We start from the raw sequence: 24,824 nt of genomic DNA, 5'->3' as shown, positions 1-24,824 counted from the left end.
TGTGATAGAGAGTGTCAGAGAGTGATAGTGTGTCTCAGAGAGTGATAGTGAGTGTCAGAGAGTGATAGTGAGTGTCTGAGAGTGTCAGAGAGTGTCAGAGTGTGATAGAGAGTGGCAGAGTGTGGCAGAGAGTGTCAGAGAGTGAAAGAGAGTGTCAGGGAGAGATAGTGAGTGTCTGAGAGTGTCTGAGAGTGATAGTGAGTGCCTGAGAGTGTCTGAGAGTGTCAGAGTGTATCAGAGAGTGATAGAGAGTGTCAGAGAGTGATAGTGAGTGTCAGAGAGTGACAGTGAGTGTCAGAGAGTGTCAGAGAGTGTTAGTGAGTATCAGAGTGTGTCAGAGAGTGATAGAGAGTGAGAGAGAGTGTCAGAGAGTGTCAGAGAGTGTCAGAGATTGATAGAGAGTGATAGAGAGTGTCAGAGAGTGTCAGAGAGTGTCAGTGAGTGATAGAGAGAGTCAGAGAGTGATAGAGAGTGTCAGAGGGTGACAGTGAGTGCCTGAGAGTGTCAGAGAGTGTCAGAGAGTGATAGTGAGTGTCAGAGAGTGTCAGAGAGTGTTCGTGAGTGTCAGAGTGTGTCAGGGAGTGATGGAGAGTGTTAGAGAGAGTCAGAGAGAGTCAGAGAGTGTCAGAGAGTGTCAGAGAGTGATTAAGAGTGTCAGTGGTTGACAGTGAGTGTCTGAGAGTGTCAGAGAGTGATAGTGAGTGTCTGAGAGTATCAAAGAGAGTCAGAGAGTCTCAGAGATTGTCAGAGAGTGACAGAGAGTGATAGAGAGTGATAGAGAGTGATAGAGAGTGTCAGAGAGTGTCAGAGAGTGATAGAGATTGTCAGAGAGTGATAGTGAGTGTCTGAGAGTGTCAGAGATTGTCCGAGAGTGTCAGAGAGTGATAGAGGGTGATATGGAGTGTCAGAGAGTGATAGAGAGTGACAGAGAGTGTCAGAGAGTGTCAGAGTGTTGTCAGACAGTGCCAGAGAGTGTCAGAGAGTGATAGAGTGTGATAGAGAGTGTCAGAGAGTGATAGTGAGTGTCTCAGAGTGTCTGAGTGTGTCTGAGATTGTCAGAGAGTGGTGGTGAGTGTCAGAGAGTGTCTGAGAGTATCAGAGAGAGTCAGAGAGTCTCAGAGATTGTCAGAGAGTGACAGAGAGTGACAGAGAGTGATAGAGAGTGTCAGAGAGTGATAGAGAGTGTCAGAGATTGATAGAGATTGTCAGAGAGTGTTAGTGAGTGTCAGAGATTGTCAGAGAGTGTCAGAGAGTGTCAGAGAGTGTCAGAGAGTGTCAGAGAGTGTCAGAGAGTGATAGAGAGTGTCAGAGATTGATAGAGAGTGTCAGAGATTGATAGAGAGTGTCAGAGGGTGACAGTGAGTGTCTGAGAGTGTCAGAGAGTGTCAGAGAGTGATAGTGAGTGTCAGAGAGTGTCAGAGTGTGTCAGAGAGTGTTAGTGAGCATCAGAGTGTGTCAGAGAGTGATAGAGAGTGATATAGAGTGTCAGAGAGTGTCAGAGCGTGTCAGAGAGTGTCAGAGAGTGATAGAGAGTGTCAGAGAGTGATAGAGAGTGTCAGAGATTGATAGAGAGTGTCAGAGGGTGACAGTGAGTGTCTGAGAGTGTCAGAGAGTGTTAGTGAGTATCAGAGTGTGTCAGAGAGTGATAGAGAGTGATAGTGAGTGTCAGAGAGTGTCAGAGAGTGTGAGAGAGTGTCAGAGAGAGATAGAGAGTGTCAGATAGTGATAGTGAGTGTCTGAGATTGTCAGAGAGTGTCAGAGAGTGTGAGAGAGTGTCAGAGAGAGATAGAGAGTGTCAGAGAGTGATAGTGTGTGTCAGAGAGTGTCAGAGTGTGTCAGAGAGTATTAGTGAGCATCAGAGTGTGTCAGAGAGTGATAGAGAGTGATAGAGAGTGTCAGAGAGTGTCAGAGAGTGTCAGAGAGTGTCAGAGAGTGATAGAGAGTGATAGAGAGTGATAGAGAGTGATAGAGAGTGTCAGAGAGTGTCAGAGAGTGTCAGAGAGTGATAGAGAGTGATAGAGAGTGATAATGAGTGTCAGAGGGTGTCAGAGAGAGATAGAGAGTGTCAGAGAGTGATAGAGAGTGTCAGAGAGTGGTAGTGATCATCAGAGATTGATAGAGAGTGTCAGAGGGTGACAGTGAGTGTCTGAGAGTGTCAGAGAGTGATAGTGAGTGATAGAGAGTGTCAGAGAGTGTCAGAGAGTGTGAGAGAGTGTCAGAGAGAGATAGAGAGTGTCAGATAGTGATAGTGAGTGTCTGAGATTGTCAGAGAGTGTCAGAGAGTGTGAGAGAGTGTTAGAGAGAGATAGAGAGTGTCAGAGAGTGATAGTGTGTGTCTGAGAGTGTCAGAGAGTGTCAGAGAGCGATAGAGAGTGATAGAGAGTGTCAGAGACAGATAGAGAGTGTCAGAGAGTGATAGAGAGTGTCAGAGAGTGTCAGAGAGTGATAATGAGTGTCAGAGGGTGTCAGAGAGAGATAGAGAGTGTCAGAGAGTGATAGAGAGTGTCAGAGAGTGGTAGTGATCATCAGAGAGTGATAGTGAGTGTCAGAGAGTGTCAGAGAGAGATAGAGAGTGTCAGATAGTGATAGTGAGTGTCAGAGAGTGTCAGAGAGTGATAGAGAGTGTCAGAGAGTGTGAGAGAGTGTCAGAGAGAGATAGAGAGTGTCAGAGAGTGATAGTGAGTGTCAGAGAGAGATAGAGAGTGTCAGAGAGTGATAGTGAGTGTCTGAGAGTGTCAGAGAGTGTCAGAGAGCGATAGAGAGTGATAGAGAGTGTCAGAGAGCGACAGAGAGTGTCAGAGAGCGACAGAGAGTGTCAGAGAGTGATAGAGACTGTCAGAGAGTGATAGTGAGTGTCAGAGAGTGTTAGTGATTGTCAGAGATTGTCAGAGAGTGTCAGAGAGTGTCAGAAAGTGTCAGAAAGTGTCAGAGAGTGATAGAGAGTTTCAGAGAGTGATAGAGAGTGTCAGAGGGTGATAGTGAGTTTCAGAGAGTATCAGAGAGTGATAGTGAGTGTCAGAGAGTGTCAGAGAGTTATAGAGACTGCCAGAGAGTGATAGTGTTTCTGAGAGTGTCAGAGAGTGTCAGTGAGTGTCAGAGAGAGACAGAGAGTTACAGAGAGTGATAGAGAGTGATAGAGAGGGTCAGAGAGTGTCAGAGAGAGATAGAGAGTGTCAGAGAGTGAAAGAGAGTGATGGAGAGTGTCACAGAGTGTCTGAGGGTGTCAGAGTGTGTCAGAGAGTGATAGAGAGTGTCAGAGGGTGCCAGAGAGTGTCAGAGAGTGTCAGAGAGTGTCAGAGAGTTACAGAGAGTGTAAGAGAGAGATAGAGAGTGTCAGAGAGTGATAGTGAGTGTCTGAGAGCATCAGAGAGTGTCAGAGAGCTATAGAGAGTGATACAGAGTGTCAGAGAGTGTCAGAGAGAGATAGAGAGTGCCAGAGAGTGATAGTGACTGTCAGAGAGTTATTGAGAGTGTCAGAGAGTGATAGTGAGTGTCAGAGAGTGATAGTGAGAGTCAGAGAGTGATAGTGAGTGTCTGAGAGTGTCAGAGTGTGTCAGAGAGTGATAGAGAGTGTCAGAGAATGGTAGAGAGTGTCAGAGAGTGAAAGAGAGTGTCAGAGAGTGATACTGACTGCCTGAGAGTGTCTGAGAGTGTCAGAGAGTGTCAGAGTGTGTCAGAGAGTGATAGAGAGTGTCAGAGTGTGATAGAGAGTGTCAGAGAGTGATAGTGTGTCTCAGAGAGTGATAGTGAGTTTCAGAGAGTGATAGTGAGTGTCTGAGAGTGTCAGAGAGTGTCAGAGTGTGATAGAGAGTGGCAGAGTGTGGCAGAGAGTGTCAGAGAGTGAAAGAGAGTGTCAGGGAGAGATAGTGAGTGTCTGAGAGTGTCTGAGAGTGATAGTGAGTGCCTGAGAGTGTCAGAGTGTATCAGAGAGTGATAGAGAGTGTCAGAGGGTGACAGTGAGTGTCTGAGAGTGTCAGAGAGTGTCAGAGAGTGATAGTGAGTGTCAGAGAGTGTCAGAGAGTGTTAGTGAGTATCAGAGTGTGTCAGAGAGTGATCGAGAGTGAGAGAGAGTGTCAGAGAGTGTCAGAGAGTGTCAGAGAGTGATAGAGAGTGATAGAGAGTGTCAGAGAGTGTCAGAGAGTGTCAGTGAGTGATAGAGAGAGTCAGAGAGTGATAGAGAGTGTCAGAGGGTGTCAGTGAGTGTCTGAGAGTGTCAGAGAGTGTCAGAGAGTGATAGTGAGTGTCAGAGAGTGTCAGAGAGTGTTCGTGAGTATCAGAGTGTGTCAGGGAGTGATGGAGAGTGTTAGAGAGAGTCAGAGAGAGTCAGAGACTGTCAGAGAGTGATAAAGAGTATTAGTGGTTGACAGTGAGTGTCTGAGAGTGTCAGAGAGTGATAGTGAGTGTCTGAGAGTATCAAAGAGAGTCAGAGAGTCTCAGAGATTGTCAGAGAGTGACAGAGAGTGATAGAGAGTGATAGAGAGTGTCAGAGAGTGTCAGAGAGTGATAGAGATTGTCAGAGAGTGATAGTGAGTGTCTGAGAGTGTCAGAGATTGTCCGAGAGTGTCAGAGAGTGTTAGAGGGTGATAGAGAGTGTCAGAGAGTGATAGAGAGTGACAGAGAGTGTCAGAGAGTGTCAGAGTGTTGTCAGACAGTGTCAGAGAGTGTCAGAGTGTGATAGAGAGTGTCAGAGAGTGATAGTGAGTGTCTCAGAGTGTCTGAGTGTGTCTGAGATTGTCAGAGAGTGGTGGTGAGTGTCAGAGAGTGTCTGAGAGTGTCAGAGAGTGATAGAGAGTGTCAGAGAGTGATAGAGATTGTCAGAGAGTGTTAGTGAGTGTCAGAGATTGTCAGAGAGTGTCAGAGAGTGTCAGAGAGTGATAGAGAGTGTCAGAGAGTGATAGAGATAGTCAGAGAGTGTTAGTGAGTGTCAGAGATTGTCAGAGAGTGTCAGAGAGTGTCAGAGAGTGTCAGAGAGTGATAGAGAGTGTCAGAGATTGATAGAGAGTGTCAGAGATTGATAGAGAGTGTCAGAGGGTGACAGTGAGTGTCTGAGAGTGTCAGAGAGTGTCAGAGAGTGATAGTGAGTGTCAGAGAGTGTCAGAGAGTGTTAGTGAGCATCAGAGTGTGTCAGAGAGTGATAGAGAGTGATATGGAGTGTCAGAGAGTGTCAGAGAGTGTCAGAGAGTGTCAGAGAGTGATAGAGAGTGTCAGAGATTGATAGAGAGTGTCAGAGGGTGACAGTGAGTGTCTGAGAGTGTCAGAGAGTGATAGTGAGTGTCAGAGAGTGTCAGAGAGTGATAGAGAGTGATAGAGAGTGTCAGAGAGTGTCAGAGAGTGTGAGAGAGTGTCAGAGAGAGATAGAGAGTGTCAGATAGTGATAGTGATTGTCTGAGATTGTCAGAGAGTGTCAGAGAGTGTGAGAGAGTGTCAGAGAGAGATAGAGAGTGTCAGAGAGTGATAGTGTGTGTCTGAGATTGTCAGAGAGTGTCAGAGAGCGATAGAGAGTGATAGATAGTGTCAGAGACAGATAGAGAGTGTCAGAGGGTGACAGTGAGTGTCTGAGAGTGTCAGAGAGTGTCAGAGAGTGATAGTGAGTGTCAGAGAGTGTCAGAGTGTGTCAGAGAGTGTTAGTGAGCATCAGAGTGTGTCAGAGAGTGATAGAGATTGATAGAGAGTGTCAGAGAGTGTCAGAGAGTGATAGAGAGTGTCAGAGATTGATAGAGAGTGTCAGAGGGTGACAGTGAGTGTCTGAGAGTGTCAGAGAGTGATATTGAGTTATAGAGAGTGTCAGATAGTGATAGTGAGTGTCTGAGATTGTCAGAGAGTGTCAGAGAGTGTGAGAGAGTGTCAGAGAGAGATAGAGAGTGTCAGAGAGTGATAGTGTGTGTCTGAGAGTGTCAGAGAGTGTCAGAGAGCGATAGAGAGTGATAGAGAGTGTCAGAGACAGATAGAGAGTGTCAGAGAGTGATAGAGAGTGTCAGAGAGTGTCAGAGAGTGATAATGAGTGTCAGAGGGTGTCAGAGAGAGATAGAGAGTGTCAGAGAGTGATAGAGAGTGTCAGAGAGTGGTAGTGATCATCAGAGAGTGATAGTGAGTGTCAGAGAGTGTCAGAGAGAGATAGAGAGTGTCAGATAGTGATAGAGAGTGTCAGAGAGTGTGAGAGAGTGTCAGAGAGAGATAGAGAGTGATAGTGAGTGTCAGAGAGAGATAGAGAGTGTCAGAGAGAGATATAGAGTGTCAGAGAGCGACAGAGAGTGTCAGAGAGTGACAGAGAGTGTCAGAGAGTGATAGAGACTGTCAGAGAGTGATAGTGAGTGTCAGAGAGTGTCAGAGAGTGATAGAGAGTGTCAGAGAGTGGCAGAGAGTGTCAGAGAGTGAAAGAGAGTGTCAGGGAGAGATAGTGAGTGTCTGAGAGTGTCAGAGAGTGATAGTGAGTGCCTGAGAGTGTCTGAGAGTGTCATAGTGTGTCAGAGAGTGATAGACAGTGTCAGAGTGTGATAGTGAGTGTCTGAGAGTGTCAGTGTGTCAGAGAGTCATAGAGAGTGTCAGAGAGTGATAGAGAGTGTCAGAGAGTGATAGTGACTGTCAGAGAGTGATTGTGAGTGTCAGAGAGTGTCAGAGACAGATAGAGAGTGTCAGAGAGTGATAGAGAGTGTCAGAGAGTGTCAGAGAGTGATAATGAGTGTCAGAGGGTGTCAGAGAGAGATAGAGAGTGTCAGAGAGTGATAGAGAGTGTCAGAGAGTGGTAGTGATCATCAGAGAGTGATAGTGAGTGTCAGAGAGTGTCAGAGAGAGATAGAGAGTGTCAGATAGTGATAGAGAGTGTCAGAGAGTGTGAGAGAGTGTCAGAGAGAGATAGAGAGTGATAGTGAGTGTCAGAGAGAGATAGAGAGTGTCAGAGAGTGATAGTGAGTGTCTGAGAGTGTCAGAGAGTGTCAGAGAGCGATAGAGAGTGATAGAGAGTGTCAGAGAGAGATATAGAGTGTCAGAGAGCGACAGAGAGTGTCAGAGAGTGACAGAGAGTGTCAGAGAGTGATAGAGACTGTCAGAGAGTGATAGTGAGTGTCAGAGAGTGTCAGAGAGTGATAGAGAGTGTCAGAGAGTGGCAGAGAGTGTCAGAGAGTGAAAGAGAGTGTCAGGGAGAGATAGTGAGTGTCTGAGAGTGTCAGAGAGTGATAGTGAGTGCCTGAGAGTGTCTGAGAGTGTCATAGTGTGTCAGAGAGTGATAGAGAGTTTCAGAGAGTGATAGTGAGTGTCACAGAGAGATAGTGAGTGTCTGAGAGTTTCAGAGATTCTCAGAGAGCGTCAGAGAGTGTCAGATAGAGTCAGAGAGAGTCAGAGAGTGATAGACAGTGTCAGAGTGTGATAGTGAGTTTCTGAGAGTGTCAGTGTGTCAGAGAGTCATAGAGAGTGTCAGAGAGTGATAGAGAGTGTCAGAGAGTGATAGTGACTGTCAGAGAGTGATTGTGAGTGTCAGAGAGTGATAGTGAGAGTCAGAGAGTGATAGTGAGTGTCTGAGAGTGTCAGAGAGTGTCAGAGAGTGATAGAGAGTGTCAGAGAATGGTAGAGAGTGTCAGAGAGTGAAAGAGAGTGTCAGAGAGTGATACTGAGTGCCTGAGAGGGTCAGAGAGTGTCAGAGTGTGTCAGAGAGTGATAGAGAGTGTCAGAGTGTGATAGAGAGTGTCAGAGAGTGATAGTGTGTCTCAGAGAGTGATAGTGAGTTTCAGAGAGTGATAGTGAGTGTCTGAGAGTGTCAGAGAGTGTCAGAGTGTGATAGAGAGTGGCAGAGTGTGGCAGAGAGTGTCAGAGTGTGAAAGAGAGTGTCAGGGAGAGATAGTGAGTGTCTGAGAGTGTCTGAGAGTGATAGTGAGTGCCTGAGAGTGTCAGAGTGTATCAGAGAGTGATAGAGAGTGTCAGAGGGTGACAGTGAGTGTCTGAGAGTGTCAGAGAGTGTCAGAGAGTGATAGTGAGTGTCAGAGAGTGTCAGAGAGTGTTAGTGAGTATCAGAGAGTGATAGAGAGTGATAGAGAGTGTCAGAGAGTGTCAGAGAGTGTCAGTGAGTGATAGAGAGAGTCAGAGAGTGATAGAGAGTGTCAGAGGGTGACAGTGAGTGTCTGAGAGTGTCAGTGAGTGATAGAGAGAGTCAGAGAGTGATAGAGAGTGTCAGAGGGTGACAGTGAGTGTCTGAGAGTGTCAGAGAGTGTCAGAGAGTGATAGTGAGTGTCAGAGAGTGTCAGAGAGTGTTCGTGAGTGTCAGAGTGTGTCAGGGAGTGATGGAGAGTGTTAGAGAGAGTCAGAGAGAGTCAGAGAGTGTCAGAGAGTGATAAAGAGTGTTAGTGGTTGACAGTGAGTGTCTGAGAGTGTCAGAGAGTGATAGTGAGTGTCTGAGAGTATCAAAGAGAGTCAGAGAGTCTCAGAGATTGTCAGAGAGTGACAGAGAGTGATAGAGAGTGATAGAGAGTGTCAGAGAGTGTCAGAGAGTGATAGAGATTGTCAGAGAGTGATAGTGAGTGTCTGAGAGTGTCAGAGATTGTCCGAGAGTGTCAGAGAGTGATAGAGAGTGATAGTGAGTGTCAGAGAGAGATAGCGAGTGTCAGAGAGTGATAGTGAGTGTCTGAGAGTGTCAGAGAGTGTCAGAGAGCGATAGAGAGTGATATAGAGTGTCAGAGAGAGATACAGAGTGTCAGAGAGCGACAGAGAGTGTCAGAGAGTGACAGAGAGTGTCAGAGAGTGTCAGAGAGTGATAGAGACTGTCAGAGAGTGATAGTGAGTGTCAGAGAGTGTTAGTGATTGTCAGAGATTGTCAGAGAGTGTCAGAGAGTGTCAGAAAGTGTCAGAGAGTGATAGAGAGTTTCAGAGAGTGATAGAGAGTGTCAGAGGGTGATAGCGAAATTCAGAGAGTATCAGAGAGTGATAGTGAGTGTCAGAGAGTGTCAGAGAGTTATAGAGACTGCCAGAGAGTGATAGTGTTTCTGAGAGTGTCAGAGAGTGTCAGTGATTGTCAGAGAGAGATAGAGAGTTACAGAGAGTGATAGAGAGTGATAGAGAGGGTCAGAGAGTGTCAGAGAGAGATAGAGAGTGTCAGAGAGTGAAAGAGAGTGATGGAGAGTGTCACAGAGTGTCTGAGGTTGTCAGAGTGTGTCAGAGAGTGATAGAGAGTGTCAGAGGGTGCCAGAGAGTGTCAGAGAGTGTCAGAGAGTGTCAGAGAGTTACAGAGAGTGTAAGAGAGAGATAGAGAGTGTCAGAGAGTGATAGTGTGTGTCTGAGAGCATCAGAGAGTGTCAGAGAGCTATAGAGAGTGATACAGAGTGTCAGAGAGTGTCAGAGAGAGATAGAGAGTGCCAGAGAGTGATAGCGATTGTCAGCGAGTGATCGTGCGTGTCAGAGAGAGATAGAAAGTGTCACAGAGTGTCAGAGAGTGATAATGAGTGTCAGAGAGAGATAGAGAGTGTCAGAGAGTGATAGTGAGTGATAGAGAGACTCAGAGAGAGTCAGAGAGAGATGGAGAGTGTCAGAGAGTGATAGAGATTGTCAGAGAGTGTCAGAGAGTGTCAGAGGGTGTCAGAGGGTGTCAGAGAGTTATAGAGAATGTCAGAGAGTGCCAGAGAGTGATAGAGAGTGTCAGAGAGTGATAGGGAGTGTCAGAGAGTGATAGTGAGTGTCAGAGAGTATCAGATAGCGATAGTGAGTGTCTGAGATTGTCAGAGTGTGTCAGAGAGTCATAGAGAGTGTCAGAGAGTGATAGAGAGTGACAGAGAGTGTCAGAGAGTGTCAGAGTGTTGTCAGACAGTGTCAGAGAGTGTCAGAGTGTGCCAGAGAGTGTCAGAGAGTGATAGAGTGTGATAGAGAGTGTCAGAGAGTGATAGTGAGTGTCTGAGAGTGTCTGAGAGTGTCTGAGATTGTCAGAGAGTGGTGGTGAGTGTCAGAGAGTGTCTGAGAGTATCAGAGAGAGTCAGAGAGTCTCAGAGATTGTCAGAGAGTGACAGAGAGTGACAGAGAGTGATAGAGAGTGTCAGAGAGTGATAGAGAGTGTCAGAGAGTGATAGAGATTGTCAGAGAGTGTTAGTGAGTGTCAGAGATTGTCAGAGAGTGTCAGAGAGTGTCAGAGAGTGTCAGAGAGTGATAGAGAGTGTCAGAGATTGATAGAGAGTGTCAGAGATTGATAGAGAGTGTCAGAGATTGATAGAGAGTGTCAGAGGGTGACAGTGAGTGTCTGAGAGTGTCAGAGAGTGTCAGAGAGTGATAGTGAGTGTCAGAGAGTGTCAGAGTGTGTCAGAGTGTGTTAGTGAGCATCAGAGTGTGTCAGAGAGTGATAGAGAGTGTCAGAGAGTGTCAGAGAGTGTCAGAGAGTGATAGAGAGTGTCAGAGATTGATAGAGAGTGTCAGAGGGTGATAGTGAGTGTCAGAGAGTGTCAGAGAGTGTTAGTGAGTATCAGAGTGTGTCAGAGAGTGATAGAGAGTGATAGAGAGTGTCAGAGAGTGTCAGAGAGTGTCAGAGAGAGATAGAGAGTGTCAGAGAGTGATAGTGTGTGTCTGAGAGTGTCAGAGAGTGTCAGAGAGCGATAGAGAGTGATAGAGAGTGTCAGAGACAGATCGAGAGTGTCAGAGAGTGATATAGAGTGTCAGAGAGTGTCAGAGAGTGATAGAGAGTGTCAGAGAGTGTGAGAGAGTGTCAGAGAGAGATAGAGAGTGTCAGAGAGTGACAGTGAGTGTCAGAGAGAGATAGAGAGTGTCAGAGAGTGATAGTCAGTGTCTGAGAGTGTCAGAGAGTGTCAGAGAGTGATAGAGAGTGAAGGAGAGTGTCAGAGAGAGATAGAGAGTGTCAGAGAGTGTTAGTGAGTGTCAGAGATTGTCAGAGAGTGTCAGAGAGTGTCAGAGAGTGATAGAGTGTGTCAGAGATTGCTAGGGAGTGTCAGAGGGTGACAGTGAGTGTCTGAGAGTGTCTGAGAGTGTCAGAGAGTGATAGTGAGTGTCAGAGCGTGTCAGAGAGTGTTAGAGAGTATCAGAGTGTGTCAGAGAGTGATAGAGAGTGATAGAGAGTGTCAGAGAGTGTCAGAGAGTGTCAGAGAGTGTCAGTGAGTGATAGAGAGTGTCAGAGAGTGATGGAGAGTGTCAGAGGGTGACAGTGAGTGTCTGAGAGTGTCAGAGAGTGTCAGAGAGTGATAGAGAGTGACAGAGAGTGTCAGAGAGTGTCAGAGTGTTGTCAGACAGTGTCAGAGAGTGTCAGAGTGAGCCAGAGAGTGTCAGAGAGTGAAAGTGAGTGTCAGAGAGTATCAGAGAGTGATAATGAGCGTCAGAGAGTGTCAGAGAGAGATAGAGAGTGTCAGAGAGTGATAGTGAGTGTCAGAGAGAGATAGAGAGTGTCAGAGAGTGATAGTGAGTGTCTGAGAGTGTCAGAGAGTGTCAGAGAGCGATAGAGAGTGATAGAGAGTGATAGAGAGTGTCATAGAGAGATAGAGAGTGTCAGAGAGCGATAGAGAGTGTCAGAGAGTGATAGAGAGTGTCAGAGAGTGATAGTGAGTGTCAGAGAGTGATAGTGAGTGTCAGAGAGTGAGTGTCTGAGAGTGTCAGAGAGTGTTAGTGAGTGTCAGAGATTGTCAGAGAGTGACAGAGAGTGACAGAGAGTGATAGAGAGTGATAGAGAGTGTCAGAGAGTGATAGTGAGTGTCTGAGAGAGTCTGAGATTTTCAGAGAGTGATAGTGAGTGTCAGAGAGTTTCAGAGAGAGATAGAGAGTGTCAGAGAGATTCAGAGAGAGATAGAGAGTGTCAGAGAGTGATAGTGAGTGTCAGAGAGTGTGAGAGAGTAATAGAGAGTGTCAGAGAGTGATAGAGAGTGATAGAGAGTGTCAGAGAGTGTCAGAGAGAGATAGTGATTGTCAGAGAGTGATAGTGAGTGTCTGAGAGTGTCAGAGAGTGTCCGAGAGTGTCAGAGAGTGATAGAGGGTGATAGAGAGTGTCAGAGAGTGATAGAGAGTGACAGAGAGTGTCAGAGAGTGTCAGAGTGTTGTCAGACAGTGTCAGAGAGTGTCAGAGTGTGCCAGAGAGTGTCAGAGAGTGTCAGAGAGTGATAGAGTGTGATAGAGAGTGTCAGAGAGTGATAGTGAATGTCTGAGAGTGTCTGAGAGTGTCTGAGATAGTCAGAGAGTGGTGGTGAGTGTCAGAGAGTGTCTGAGAGTATCAGAGAGAGTCAGAGAGTCTCAGAGATTGTCAGAGAGTGACAGTGAGTGACAGAGAGTGATAGAGAGTGACAGAGAGTGATAGAGATTGTCAGAAAGTGTTCGTGAGTGTCAGAGATTGTCAGAGAGTGTCAGAGAGTGTCAGAGAGTGTCAGAGAGTGTCAGAGAGTGATAGAGAGTGTCAGAGGGTGACAGTGAGTGTCAGAGAGCGATAGAGAGTGATAGTGAGAGTCTGAGAGTGTCAGAGAGGGATAGAGTGTGTCAGAGAGAGGTAGAGAGCGTCAGAGAGTGAAAGAGAGTGTCAGAGAGTGATAGTGAGTGCCTGAGAGTGTCTGAGAGTGTCAGAGTGTGTCAGAGAGTGATAGAGAGTGTCAGAGTGTGATAGAGAGTGTCAGAGAGCGATAGTGAGTGTCAGAGAGTGATAGTGAGTGTCAGAGAGTGATAGTGAGTGTCTGAGAGTGTCAGAGAGTGTCAGAGAGTGATAGACAGTGTCAGAGAGTGGCAGAGAGTGTCAGAGAGTGTCAGAGAGTGAAAGAGCGTGTTAGAGAGTATCAGAGTGTGTCAGAGAGTGATAGAGAGTGATAGAGAGTGATAGACAGTGTCAGAGAGTGGCAGAGAGTGTCAGAGAGTGTCAGAGAGTGAAAGAGCGTGTTAGAGAGTATCAGAGTGTGTCAGAGAGTGATAGAGAGTGATAGAGAGTGATAGAGAGTGTCAGAGAGTGTCAGAGAGTGTCAGAGAGTGTCAGTGAGTTATAGAGAGTGTCAGAGAGTGATGGAGAGTGTCAGAGGGTGACAGTGAGTGTCTGAGAGTGTCAGAGAGTGTCAGAGAGTGATAGAGAGTGATAGAGAGTGATAGAGAGTGTCAGAGAGTGTCAGAGAGTGTCAGAGAGTGTCAGTGAGTTATAGAGAGTGTCAGAGAGAGATGGAGAGTGTCAGAGGGTGACAGTGAGTGTCTGAGAGTGTCAGAGAGTGTCAGAGAGTGATAGAGAGTGTCAGAGAGTGATAGAGAGTGACAGAGAGTGTCAGAGAGTGTCAGAGTGTTGTCAGACAGTGTCAGAGAGTGTCAGAGTGTGCCAGAGAGTGTCAGAGAGTGATAGAGTGTGATAGAGAGTGTCAGAGAGTGATAGTGAGTGTATGAGAGTGTATGAGAGTGTCTGAGATTCTCAGAGAGTGTCAGAGAGAGATAGAGAGTGTCAGGGAGTGATAGAGAGTGTCAGAGAGTATCAGAGAGTGATAGTGAGTGTCAGAGAGTGTCAGAGAGTGATAGAGAGTGTCAGATAGTGATAGTGAGTGTCAGAGAGTGTCAGAGAGTGATAGAGAGTGTCAGAGAGTGTGAGAGAGTGTCAGAGAGAGATAGAGAGTGTCAGAGAGTGATAGTGAGTGTCAGAGAGAGATAGAGAGTGTCAGAGAGTGATAGTGAGTGTCTGAGAGTGTCAGAGAGTGTCAGAGAGCGATAGAGAGTGATAGAGAGTGTCATAGAGAGATAGAGAGTGTGAGAGAGCGATAGAGAGTGTCAGAGAGTGACAGAGAGTGTCAGAGAGTGACAGTGAGTGTCAGAGAGTGATAGAGAGTGTCAGAGAGTGACAGTGAGTGTCAGAGAGTGATAGTGAGTGTCAGAGAGTGATAGTGAGTGTCTGAGTGTGTCAGAGAGTGTTAGTGAGTGTCAGAGATTGTCAGAGAGTGTCAGAGAGTGTCAGAGAGTGATAGAGAGTGTCAGAGAGTGTGAGAGAGTGTCAGAGAGAGATAGAGAGTGTCAGAGAGTGATAGTGAGTGTCAGAGAGAGATAGAGAGTGTCAGAGAGTGATAGTGAGTGTCTGAGAGTGTCAGAGAGTGTCAGAGAGCGATAGAGAGTGATAGAGAGTGTCATAGAGAGATAGAGTGTGTCAGAGAGCGATAGAGAGTGTCAGAGAGTGACAGAGAGTGTCAGAGAGTGACAGTGAGAGTCAGAGAGTGATAGAGAGTGTCAGAGAGTGACAGTGAGTGTCAGAGAGTGATAGTGAGTGTCAGAGAGTGATAGTGAGTGTCTGAGAGTGTCAGAGAGTGTTAGTGAGTGTCAGAGATTGTCAGAGAGTGTCAGAGAGTCTCAGAGAGTGTCAGAGAGTGACAGAGAGTGACAGAGAGTGATAGAGAGTGATAGAGAGTGTCAGAGAGTGATAGTGAGTGTCTGAGAGTGTCAGAGAGTGTCAGAGAGTGATAGACAGTGTCAGAGAGTGGCAGAGAGTGTCAGAGAGTGTCAGAGAGTGAAAGAGCGTGTTAGAGAGTATCAGAGTGTGTCAGAGAGTTTCAGAGAGTGTCAGAGAGTGTCAGTGAGTTATAGAGAGTGTCAGAGAGTGATGGAGAGTGTCAGAGGGTGACAGTGAGTGTCTGAGAGTGTCAGAGAGTGTCAGAGAGTGATATAGAGTGTCAGAGAGTGATAGAGAGTGACAGAGAGTGTCAGAGAGTGTCAGAGTGTTGTCAGACAGTGTCAGAGAGTGTCAGAGTGTGCCAGAGAGTGTCAGAGAGTGATAGAGTGTGATAGAGAGTGTCAGAGAGTGATAGTGAGTGTCTGAGAGTGTATGAGAGTGTCTGAGATTGTCAGAGAGTGTCAGAGAGAGATAGAGAGTGTCAGGGAGTGATAGAGAGTGTCAGAGAGTATCAGAGAGTGATAGTGAGTGTCAGAGAGTGTCAGAGAGTGATAGAGAGTGTCAGATAGTGATAGTGAGTGTCAGAGAGTGTCAGAGAGTGATAGAGAGTGACAGAGAGTGTGAGAGAGTGTCAGAGAGAGATAGAGAGTGTCAGAGAGTGATAGTGAGTGTCAGAGAGAGATAGAGAGTGTCAGAGAGTGATAGTGAGTGTCTGAGAGTGTCAGAGAGTGTCAGAGAGCGATAGAGAGTGATAGAGAGTGTCATAGAGAGATAGAGAGTGTCAGAGAGCGATAGAGAGTGTCAGAGAGTGACAGAGAGTGTCAGAGAGTGACAGAGAGTGTCAGAGAGTGATAGAGAGTGTCAGAGAGTGACAGTGAGTGTCAGAGAGTGATAGTGAGTGTCAGAGAGTGATAGTGAGTGTCTGAGAGTGTCAGAGAGTGTTAGAGAGTGTCAGAGAGTCTCAGAGAGTGTCAGAGAGTGACAGAGAGTGACAGAGAGTGATAGAGAGTGATAGAGAGTGATAGAGAGTGATAGAGAGTGTCAGAGAGTGATAGTGAGTGTCTGAGAGAGTCTGAGATTTTCAGAGAGTGATAGTGAGTGTCAGAGAGTTTCAGAGAGAGATAGAGTGTCAGAGAGTTTCAGAGAGAGATAGAGAGTGTCAGAGAGTGATAGTGAGTGTCAGAGAATGTCAGAGAGTGATAGAGATTGTCAGAGAGTGATAGTGAGTGTCTGAGAGTGTCAGAGAGTGTCCGAGAGTGTCAGAGAGTGATAGAGGGTGATAGAGAGTGTCAGAGAGTGATAGAGAGTGACAGAGAGTGACAGTGAGTGTCAGAGAGTGTCAGAGTGTTGTCAGACAGTGTCAGAGAGTGTCAGAGTGTGCCAGAGAGTGTCAGAGAGTGACAGAGAGTGATAGAGTGTGATAGAGAGTGTCAGAGAGTGATAGTGAGTGTCTGAGAGTGTCTGAGAGTGTCTGAGATTGTCAGAGGGTGGTGGTGAGTGTCAGAGAGTGTCTGAGAGTATCAGAGAGAGTCAGAGAGTCTCAGAGATTGTCAGAGAGTGACAGTGAGTGACAGAGAGTGATAGAGAGTGTCAGAGAGTGATAGAGAGTGTCAGAGAGTGATAGATATTGTCAGAGAGTGTTAGTGAGTGTCAGAGATTGTCAGAGAGTGTCAGAGAGTGTCAGAGAGTGTCAGAGAGTGTCAGAGAGTGATAGAGAGTGATAGAGAGTGTCAGAGGGTGACAGTGAGTGTCTGAGAGTGTCAGAGAGTGATAGTGAGTGTCAGAGAGTGTCAGAGTGTGTCAGAGAGTGTTAGTGAGCATCAGAGTGTGTCAGAGAGTTATAGAGAGTGTCAGAGAGTGTCAGAGAGTGTCAGAGAGTGTCAGAGAGTGATAGAGAGTGTCAGAGATTGATAGAGAGTGTCAGAGGGTGACAGTGAGTGTCTGAGAGTGTCAGAGAGTGATAGAGAGTGATAGTGAGTGTCAGAGAGTGTCAGAGAGTGTTCGTGAGTATCAGAGTGTGTCAGAGAGTGATAGAGAGTGATAGAGAGTGTCAGAGAGTGTCAGAGAGTGTGAGAGAGTGTCAGAGAGAGATAGAGAGTGTCAGATAGTGATAGTGAGTGTCTGAGATTGTCAGAGAGTGTCAGAGAGTGTGAGAGAGTGTCAGAGAGAGATAGAGAGTGTCAGAGTGTGATAGTGTGTGTCTGAGAGTGTCAGAGAGTGTCAGAGAGTGATAGAGAGTGTCAGAGATTGCTAGACGGTGTCAGAGGGTGACAGTGAGTGTCTGAGAGTGTCAGAGAGTGATAGTGAGTGTCAGAGAGTGTCAGAGAGTGTTAGAGCGTATCAGAGTGTGTCAGAGAGTGATAGAGAGTGATAGAGAGTGTCAGAGAGTGTCAGAGAGTGTCAGTGAGTGATAGAGAGTGTCACAGAGTGATGGAGAGTGTCAGAGGGTGACAGTGAGTGTCTGAGAGTGTCAGAGAGTGTCAGAGAGTGATAGAGAGTGACAGAGAGTGTCAGAGAGTGTCAGAGTGTTGTCAGACAGTGTCAGAGAGTGTCAGAGAGTGTCAGAGAGTGATAGAGTGTGATAGAGAGTGTCACAGAGTGATAGTGAGTGTCTGAGAGTGTCTGAGAGTGTCTGAGATTGTCAGAGAGTAAAAGTGAGTGTCAGAGAGTGCCAGAGAGTGTCAGAGAGTGTCAGAGAGAGATAGAGAGTGTCAGGGAGTGATAGAGAGTGTCAGAGAGTATCAGAGAGTGATAGTGAGTGTCAGAGAGTGTCAGAGAGAGATAGAGAGTGTCAGATAGTGATAGTGAGTGTCAGAGAGTGTCAGAGAGTGATAGAGAGTGTCAGAGAGTGTGAGAGAGTGTCAGAGAGAGATAGAGAGTGTCAGAGAGTGATAGTGAGTGTCAGAGAGAGATAGAGAGTGTCAGAGAGTAATAGTGAGTGTCTGAGAGTGTCAGAGAGTGTCAGAGAGCGATAGAGAGTGTCAGAGAGTGACAGAGAGTGTCAGAGAGTGATAGAGAGTGTCAGAGATTGCTAGGGATTGTCAGAGGGTGACAGTGAGTGTCTGAGAGTGTCAGAGAGTGTCAGAGAGTGATAGTGAGTGTCAGAGCGTGTCAGTGAGTGTTAGAGAGTATCAGAGTGTGTCAGAGAGTGATAGAGAGTGATAGAGAGTGTCAGAGAGTGTCAGAGAGTGATAGAGAGTGTCAGATAGTGATAGTGAGTGTCAGAGAGTGTCAGAGAGTGATAGAGAGTGTCAGAGAGTGTGAGAGAGTGTCAGAGAGAGATAGAGAGTGTCAGAGAGTGATAGTGAGTGTCAGAGAGAGATAGAGAGTGTCAGAGAGTGATAGTGAGTGTCTGAGAGTGTCAGAGAGTGTCAGAGAGCGATAGAGAGTGATAGAGAGTGTCATAGAGAGATAGAGTGTGTCAGAGAGCGATAGAGAGTGTCAGAGAGTGACAGAGAGTGTCAGAGAGTGACAGTGAGAGTCAGAGAGTGATAGAGAGTGTCAGAGAGTGACAGTGAGTGTCAGAGAGTGATAGTGAGTGTCAGAGAGTGATAGTGAGTGTCTGAGAGTGTCAGAGAGTGTTAGTGAGTGTCAGAGATTGTCAGAGAGTGTCAGAGAGTCTCAGAGAGTGTCAGAGAGTGACAGAGAGTGACAGAGAGTGATAGAGAGTGATAGAGAGTGTCAGAGAGTGATAGTGAGTGTCTGAGAGTGTCAGAGAGTGTCAGAGAGTGATAGACAGTGTCAGAGAGTGGCAGAGAGTGTCAGAGAGTGTCAGAGAGTGAAAGAGCGTGTTAGAGAGTATCAGAGTGTGTCAGAGAGTTTCAGAGAGTGTCAGAGAGTGTCAGTGAGTTATAGAGAGTGTCAGAGAGTGATGGAGAGTGTCAGAGGGTGACAGTGAGTGTCTGAGAGTGTCAGAGAGTGTCAGAGAGTGATATAGAGTGTCAGAGAGTGATAGAGAGTGACAGAGAGTGTCAGAGAGTGTCAGAGTGTTGTCAGACAGTGTCAGAGAGTGTCAGAGTGTGCCAGAGAGTGTCAGAGAGTGATAGAGTGTGATAGAGAGTGTCAGAGAGTGATAGTGAGTGTCTGAGAGTGTATGAGAGTGTCTGAGATTGTCAGAGAGTGTCAGAGAGAGATAGAGAGTGTCAGGGAGTGATAGAGAGTGTCAGAGAGTATCAGAGAGTGATAGTGAGTGTCAGAGAGTGTCAGAGAGTGATAGAGAGTGTCAGATAGTGATAGTGAGTGTCAGAGAGTGTCAGAGAGTGATAGAGAGTGACAGAGAGTGTGAGAGAGTGTCAGAGAGAGATAGAGAGTGTCAGAGAGTGATAGTGAGTGTCAGAGAGAGATAGAGAGTGTCAGAGAGTGATAGTGAGTGTCTGAGAGTGTCAGAGAGTGTCAGAGAGCGATAGAGAGTGATAGAGAGTGTCATAGAGAGATAGAGAGTGTCAGAGAGCGATAGAGAGTGTCAGAGAGTGACAGAGAGTGTCAGAGAGTGACAGAGAGTGTCAGAGAGTGATAGAGAGTGTCAGAGAGTGACAGTGAGTGTCAGAGAGTGATAGTGAGTGTCAGAGAGTGATAGTGAGTATCTGAGAGTGTCAGAGAGTGTTAGTGAGTGTCAGAGATTGTCAGAGAGTGTCAGAGAGTCTCAGAGAGTGTCAGAGAGTGACAGAGAGTGACAGAGAGTGATAGAGAGTGATAGAGAGTGATAGAGAGTGATAGAGAGTGTCAGAGAGTGATAGTGAGTGTCTGAGAGAGTCTGAGATTTTCAGAGAGTGATAGTGAGTGTCAGAGAGTTTCAGAGAGAGATAGAGTGTCAGAGAGTTTCAGAGAGAGATAGAGAGTGTCAGAGAGTGATAGTGAGTGTCAGAGAATGTCAGAGAGTGATAGAGATTGTCAGAGAGTGATAGTGAGTGTCTGAGAGTGTCAGAGAGTGTCCGAGAGTGTCAGAGAGTGATAGAGGGTGATAGAGAGTGTCAGAGAGTGATAGAGAGTGACAGAGAGTGACAGTGAGTGTCAGAGAGTGTCAGAGTGTTGTCAGACAGTGTCAGAGAGTGTCAGAGTGTGCCAGAGAGTGTCAGAGAGTGACAGAGAGTGATAGAGTGTGATAGAGAGTGTCAGAGAGTGATAGTGAGTGTCTGAGAGTGTCTGAGAGTGTCTGAGATTGTCAGAGGGTGGTGGTGAGTGTCAGAGAGTGTCTGAGAGTATCAGAGAGAGTCAGAGAGTCTCAGAGATTGTCAGAGAGTGACAGTGAGTGACAGAGAGTGATAGAGAGTGTCAGAGAGTGATAGAGAGTGTCAGAGAGTGATAGATATTGTCAGAGAGTGTTAGTGAGTGTCAGAGATTGTCAGAGAGTGTCAGAGAGTGTCAGAGAGTGTCAGAGAGTGTCAGAGAGTGATAGAGAGTGATAGAGAGTGTCAGAGGGTGACAGTGAGTGTCTGAGAGTGTCAGAGAGTGATAGTGAGTGTCAGAGAGTGTCAGAGTGTGTCAGAGAGTGTTAGTGAGCATCAGAGTGTGTCAGAGAGTTATAGAGAGTGTCAGAGAGTGTCAGAGAGTGTCAGAGAGTGTCAGAGAGTGATAGAGAGTGTCAGAGATTGATAGAGAGTGTCAGAGGGTGACAGTGAGTGTCTGAGAGTGTCAGAGAGTGATAGAGAGTGATAGTGAGTGTCAGAGAGTGTCAGAGAGTGTTCGTGAGTATCAGAGTGTGTCAGAGAGTGATAGAGAGTGATAGAGAGTGTCAGAGAGTGTCAGAGAGTGTGAGAGAGTGTCAGAGAGAGATAGAGAGTGTCAGATAGTGATAGTGAGTGTCTGAGATTGTCAGAGAGTGTCAGAGAGTGTGAGAGAGTGTCAGAGAGAGATAGAGAGTGTCAGAGTGTGATAGTGTGTGTCTGAGAGTGTCAGAGAGTGCCAGAGAGTGATAGAGAGTGTCAGAGATTGCTAGACGGTGTCAGAGGGTGACAGTGAGTGTCTGAGAGTGTCAGAGAGTGATAGTGAGTGTCAGAGAGTGTCAGAGAGTGTTAGAGCGTATCAGAGTGTGTCAGAGAGTGATAGAGAGTGATAGAGAGTGTCAGAGAGTGTCAGAGTGTGTCAGAGAGTGTCAGTGAGTGATAGAGAGTGTCAGAGAGTGATGGAGAGTGTCAGAGGGTGACAGTGAGTGTCTGAGAGTGTCAGAGAGTGTCAGAGAGTGATAGAGAGTGACAGAGAGTGTCAGAGAGTGTCAGAGTGTTGTCAGACAGTGTCAGAGAGTGTCAGAGAGTGTCAGAGAGTGATAGAGTGTGATAGAGAGTGTCACAGAGTGATAGTGAGTGTCTGAGAGTGTCTGAGAGTGTCTGAGATTGTCAGAGAGTAAAAGTGAGTGTCAGAGAGTGCCAGAGAGTGTCAGAGAGTGTCAGAGAGAGATAGAGAGTGTCAGGGAGTGATAGAGAGTGTCAGAGAGTATCAGAGAGTGATAGTGAGTGTCAGAGAGTGTCAGAGAGAGATAGAGAGTGTCAGATAGTGATAGTGAGTGTCAGAGAGTGTCAGAGAGTGATAGAGAGTGTCAGAGAGTGTGAGAGAGTGTCAGAGAGAGATAGAGAGTGTCAGAGAGTGATAGTGAGTGTCAGAGAGAGATAGAGAGTGTCAGAGAGTAATAGTGAGTGTCTGAGAGTGTCAGAGAGTGTCAGAGAGCGATAGAGAGTGTCAGAGAGTGACAGAGAGTGTCAGAGAGTGATAGAGAGTGTCAGAGATTGCTAGGGATTGTCAGAGGGTGACAGTGAGTGTCTGAGAGTGTCAGAGAGTGTCAGAGAGTGATAGTGAGTGTCAGAGCGTGTCAGTGAGTGTTAGAGAGTATCAGAGTGTGTCAGAGAGTGATAGAGAGTGATAGAGAGTGTCAGAGAGTGTCAGAGAGTGTCAGAGAGTGTCAGTGAGTGATAGAGAGTGTCAGAGAGTGATAGTGAGTGTCTGAGAGTGTCTGAGAGTGTCAGAGAGTGTCAGAGAGTAATAGTGAGTGTCAGAGAGTGTCAGAGAGAGATAGAGAGTGTCAGGGAGTGATAGAGAGTGTCAGAGAGTATCAGAGAGTGATAGTGAGTGTCAGAGAGTATCAGAGAGTGATAGTGAGCGTCAGAGAGTGTCAGAGAGAGATAGAGAGTGTCAGATAGTGATAGTGAGTGTCAGAGAGTGTCAGAGAGTGATAGAGAGTGTCAGAGAGTGTGAGAGTGTGTCAGAGAGAGATAGAGAGTGTCAGAGAGTGATAGTGAGTGTCAGAGAGAGATAGAGTGTGTCAGAGAGTGATAGTGAGTGTCTGAGAGTGTCAGAGAGTGTCAGAGAGCGTTAGAGAGTGATAGAGAGTGTCATAGAGAGATAGAGAGAGTCAGAGAGCGATAGAGAGTGTCAGAGAGTGATAGAGAGTGTCATAGAGTGATAGTGAGTGTCAGAGAGTGATAGTGAGTGTCAGAGAGTGAGTGTCTGAGAGTGTCAGAGAGTGTTAGTGAGTGTCAGAGATTGTCAGAGAGTGAAAGAGAGTGATAGAGAGTGATAGAGAGTGTCAGAGAGTGATAGTGAGTGTCTGAGAGAGTCTGAGATTTTCAGAGAGTGATAGTGAGTGTCAGAGAGTTTCAGAGAGAGATAGAGAGTGTCAGAGAGTTTCAGAGAGAGATAGAGAGTGTCAGAGAGTGATAGTGAGTGTCAGAGAGTGTGAGAGAGTGATAGAGAGAGTCAGAGAGTGATAGAGAGTGATAGAGAGTGTCAGAGAGTGTCAGAGAGTGATAGAGATTGTCAGAGAGTGATAGTGAGTGTCTGAGAGTGTCAGAGAGTGTCCGAGAGTGTCAGAGAGTGATAGAGGGTGATAGAGAGTGTCAGAGAGTGATAGAGAGTGACAGATAGTGTCAGAGAGTGTCAGAGTGATGTCAGACAGTGTCAGAGAGTGTCAGAGTGTGCCAGAGAGTGTCAGAGAGTGTCAGAGAGTATTAGAGTATGATAGAGAGTGTCAGAGACTGATAGTGAGTGTCTGAAAGTGTCTGAGAGTGTCTGAGATAGTCAGAGAGTGGTGTTGAGTGTCAGAGAGTGTCTGAGAGTCTCAGAGATTGTCAGAGAGTGACAGTGAGTGACAGAGAGTGATAGAGAGTGTCAGAGAGTGATAGAGAGTGACAGAGAGTGATAGAGATTGTCAGAGAGTGTTAGTGAGTGTCAGAGATTGTCAGAGAGTGTCAGAGAGTGTCAGAGAGTGTCAGAGAGTGATAGAGAGTGTCAGAGGGTGACAGTGAGTGTCAGAGAGCGATAGAGAGTGATAGTGAGAGTCTGAGAGTGTCAGAGAGGGATAGAGAGTGTCAGAGAGAGGTAGAGAGCGTCAGAGAGTGAAAGAGAGTGTCAGAGAGTGATAGTGAGTGCCTGAGAGTGTCTGAGAGTGTCAGAGCGTGTCAGAGAGTGATAGAGAGTGTCAGAGTGTGATAGAGAGTGTCAGAGAGCGATAGTGAGTGTCAGAGAGTGATAGTGAGTGTCAGAGAGTGATAGTGAGTGTCTGAGAGTGTCAGAGAGTGATAGACAGTGTCAGAGAGTGTCAGAGAGTGTCAGAGAGTGAAAGAGCGTGTTAGAGAGTATCAGAGTGTGTCAGAGAGTGATAGAGAGTGATAGAGAGTGTCAGAGAGTGTCAGTGAGTTATAGAGAGTGTCAGAGAGTGATGGAGAGTGTCAGAGGGTGACAGTGAGTGTCTGAGAGTGTCAGAGAGTGTCAGAGAGTGATAGAGAGTGACAGAGAGTGTCAGAGTGTGTCAGAGTGTTGTCAGACAGTGTCAGAGAGTGTCAGAGTGTGCCAGAGAGTGTCAGAGAGTGATAGAGTGTGATAGAGTGTGTCAGAGAGTGATAGTGAGTGTCTGAGAGTGTATGAGAGTGTCTGAGATTGTCAGAGAGTGTCAGAGAGAGATAGAGAGTGTCAGGGAGTGATAGAGAGTGTCAGAGAGTATCAGAGAGTGATAGTGAGTGTCAGAGAGTGTCAGAGAGTGATAGAGAGTGTCAGATAGTGATAGTGAGTGTCAGAGAGTGTCAGAGAGTGATAGAGAGTGTCAGAGAGTGTGAGAGAGTGTCAGAGAGAGATAGAGAGTGTCAGAGAGTGATAGTGAGTGTCAGAGAGAGATAGAGAGTGTCAGAGAGTGATAGTGAGTGTCAGAGAGTGTCAGAGAGTGTTCGTGAGTATCAGAGTGTGTCAGAGAGTGATAGAGAGTGATAGAGAGTGTCAGAGAGTGTCAGAGAGTGTGAGAGAGTGTCAGAGAGAGAGATAGAGAGTGTCAGATAGTGATAGTGAGTGTCTGAGATTGTCAGAGAGTGTCAGAGGGTGACAGTGAGTGTCTGAGAGTGTCAGAGAGTGATAGTGAGTGTCTGAGAGTGTCAGAGAGTGTCAGAGAGTGATAGAGAGTGTCAGAGATTGCTAGAGAGTGTCAGAGGGTGACAGTGAGTGTCTGAGAGTGTCAGAGAGTGATAGTGAGTGTCAGAGAGTGTCAGAGAGTGTTAGAGAGTATCAGAGTGTGTCAGAGAGTGATAGAGAGTGATAGAGAGTGTCAGAGAGTGTCAGAGAGAGATAGAGATTGTCAGAGAGTGATAGTGTGTGTCTGAGAGTGTCAGAGAGTGTCAGAGAGTGATAGAGAGTGTCAGAGATTGCTAGAGAGTGTCAGAGGGTGACAGTGAGTGTCTGAGAGTGTCAGAGAGTGATAGTGAGTGTCAGAGAGTGTCAGAGAGTGTTAGAGAGTATCAGAGTGTGTCAGAGAGTGATAGAGAGTGATAGAGAGTGTCAGAGAGTGTCAGAGAGTGTCAGAGAGTGATAGAGAGTGTCAGAGAGTGATAGAGAGTGTCAGAGAGTGTTAGTGAGTGTCAGAGATTGTCAGAGAGTGTCAGAGAGTGTCAGAGGGTGATAGAGAGTGTCAGAGAGTGATAGTGAGTGTCAGAGAGTGTGAGAGAGTGATAGAGAGTGTCAGAGAGTGTGAGAGAGTGTGAGAGAGTGTGAGAGTGTGTCAGAGGGAGATAGAGAGTGTCAGAGAGTGATAAAGAGTGTCAGAGAGTGTCAGAGTGAGATAGAGAGTGTCAGAGAGTGATAGTGAGTATCAGAGAGAGATGGAGAGTGTCAAAGAGTGAAATGAGTGTCTGAGAGCGTCAGAGAGTGTCAGAGAGCGATAGAGAGTGATAGAGAGTGTCACAGAGAGATAGAGAGTGTCAGAGAGTGATAGAGAGTGTCAGAGTGTGTCAGAGTGAGATAGAGAGTGTCAGAGAGTGATAATGAGTATCAGAGAGAGATGGAGAGTGTCAAAGAGTGATATGAGTGTCTGAGAGCGTCAGAGAGTGTCAGAGAGCGATAGAGAGTTATAGAGAGTGTCAGAGAGAGATAGAGAGTGTCAGAGAGTGATAGAGAGTGTCATAGTGTGTCAGAGTGTGTCAGAGAGTGTCAGAGAGTGATAGAGAGTGATAGAGAATGTCAGAGAGTGTCAGAGATATATAGAGAGTGTCAGAGAGTGATAGAGAGTGTCAGAGAGTGATAGAGAGTGTCAGAGAGTGATAGTGACTGTCTGAGAGTG

This window comes from Heterodontus francisci, chromosome 16, assembly GCF_036365525.1.
Source record: "Heterodontus francisci isolate sHetFra1 chromosome 16, sHetFra1.hap1, whole genome shotgun sequence".
NCBI classification, from domain to species: Eukaryota; Metazoa; Chordata; class Chondrichthyes; order Heterodontiformes; family Heterodontidae; genus Heterodontus; species Heterodontus francisci.
This window is presented reverse-complemented; position numbering follows the sequence as displayed.